This window comes from Trichechus manatus, unplaced genomic scaffold (assembly GCF_000243295.1).
Source record: "Trichechus manatus latirostris isolate Lorelei unplaced genomic scaffold, TriManLat1.0 scaffold00099, whole genome shotgun sequence".
Lineage (NCBI taxonomy): Eukaryota > Metazoa > Chordata > Mammalia > Sirenia > Trichechidae > Trichechus > Trichechus manatus.
In genome coordinates this window covers 9,749,798-9,752,080 of record NW_004444035.1, presented here as the reverse complement: position 1 = coordinate 9,752,080, position 2,283 = coordinate 9,749,798, and the positions used below count along the sequence as shown (strand labels likewise).

At 50.1% G+C, this 2,283-nt stretch overlaps 1 protein-coding gene across 1 annotated transcript in view; it reads left to right on the top strand.

Annotated features, from left to right (window-relative positions):
* PRAG1 (PEAK1 related, kinase-activating pseudokinase 1) overlaps positions 1-2,283 on the top strand; it is a 55,861-nt gene that overhangs the window by 43,537 nt on the left and 10,041 nt on the right. The window lies entirely within an intron of this gene.

Genomic DNA, 2,283 nt, shown 5'->3' with positions numbered 1-2,283 from the left:
TTTTTTTTTTTCCACCTAAGAACTAGTAAGTGATCCTCTTCCTCCTCGCTCCGTCTCTGCTGCTAGAAGGCAGCAGAGGAAGTGAAGCATCCGCCTCAGCTTTCGTTTGTCCCCCATTGCTGGCCCAGAGCCCTGGGATGGAGGAGAGGTTCTGCTGGGGAGTGTGTGGTGGGAGGACCCGGTTTCAGAGTCCGCTGAGACCAGCTGCTTAGAAGCTCCCCTCCTCCGGCCGGCTGTTTCTTGCACTCCCCTGTTTTGACTATAAGGGGGAAATACTTGGAAGTATAAAGCTGACTGGGAGTCCCTTGGTGGCACAGTTAAGCGCTCGACTACTATCCAAAAGGTTAGCGGTTCGAACCCAGCAAGAGGCACCTCAGAAGACAGGCCTGGTTGATCTGCTTCTGAAAGGTCACCACCTGGAAAACCCTATGGGGCAGTTGTACTCTGCACACATGGGGTCACCCTGAGTCACAACTGACCTGAAGGAAACTAACAAAAATAACACAAAGCTGACTGATCTGCCTGCGCCTCCACCGCGTGATTTATCACTGACCCGGGCTCTCCTGGAAGAGATGGAAATCGTCATTCAGCCTTGCGGGTGTGAGGTGGGCAGGAAAACTTGCTGTGCTCTTGATAAACCACTGAGAAGCAAGAGTAACTGCTGACTGCAGACTGGGAGGTGGGCGAGGAGAGCGTGAGAGGCACTGTGCTCCCCTCTGGATCTGGTGAGACGTGGCGGAGCCAGCAACGGCATCAGCGTGGGGCCGACAGCCTGGCCCTGCAGCTCAGGGTTTCTCTTCCTGAACACATTGGTCTGGCGTCTACTTTCTACAGGCTGCGCGCACTAACTTTGCCCTCCCGGGAGCTTTGCTTTGGGGATCATACTGGGCAGGAGGCCCCTGCTGCCGCACACTGACTCTGCGTGGGTCAGTCAGGCTGGGCCGTGGGCGTCAGCACCCGCCCTGCGCTGGGCAAGGTGAGCCCTGCAGACATGTTCATCCACCTTCCTTCTTAGAGGGAACCCCCTCCCTAGGAGCCTCCAAAGTAGAAGATCCTGTCTTGATCTGAGGGGCTTGGTGCCGGCTATTGTTCCTTAAGCGCCCGTTTTGCCCTCCTTTGGGGCTCAGCGTGGTGGAGAGAAGGTTAACGATTCAGGAGCAGCCTTAGAAGCCTCACGGGCATCTGAGTGAGGTGAGACACAGCCACCAGACCAATTGCTTCCTTCAGGGCCTTCCACCGGTTGCCTCGGCCCGTGTTTGTTGTCCCTTTTTCGTTCTAGTCCCGTTGTTCGTGTGGAGAGAGATACAGGAAGCAGTGCGTGTCCTGCCCTAAAGGTGGCATGGCCCTGCCAACCCAGTGAGGCATACAAATCATTATTACCTACTTTCTTGAATCTACGACCCGTATTTCCTTCATAGTTTAGCCTTCATGATAATAGGATGCATTTTACAACCTATGAATATAGTTAATGTTTCTTTTATTCCCCTAAAAGCTATTATTAAAGTTGTCATTATTGTTGTTGTTAGGTGCCGTTGAGTTGGTTCTGACTCCTAGCGACCCCATGTACGACAGAATGAAACACTGCCCAGTCCTGCGCCATCCTCACAGTCGTTAAGCTTGAGCCCATTGCTGCAGCCACTGTGTCAATCCGTCTCGTCGAGGGTCTTCCTCTTCTTCACTGACCCTTTAAAACAATGGGAAATATTTTTAAATAGTGGATACAAAGAAGATAGAAAGCAAAAAACAAAAAAATTAGCATTCCAGACATAGGGAAATGTTCACAGCAAAATAGGTTTAAAATAAAAGTAAATTATAAAGATAGAAAAAAACAGTGATACATCTTGTAGTCATTTCTTAGAATGAAAATGAGTATTGTTTCAGTTTGCCCTTTTCTTTCCCCAATGTTCATACCTCTTTTCTATATCTTCTTTTTACCTGAAAACTTGTTTGATTGTGAAACCTCCAGTTCAGACATTGATACAAAGAGAAAAGCTAAAGGCCAGTCTTGGCTCTGTCTCACCAGCTCACGTGTTCCCTGGGCTGGTTTTCTGAATGTCTGCATGCTCTGCGGAGCCCTGTGGTCCTGAGGGCTGTCAGACCTTCCCCCCGAAAGATGCACTGTCCACACACATCACTCTGCAAACTGTGGGGCCTTGGAGAGACTCACTTTCCCTTAAGATCTGTTTCCTCACTTGTAAAGTCATATTCCCCCAGCTTCTAACATGTTCGTGGCTGGGGGTTTGCCTTTCTCCCTGACTCCCAGTAAGGTGTTTGTCAAACTTA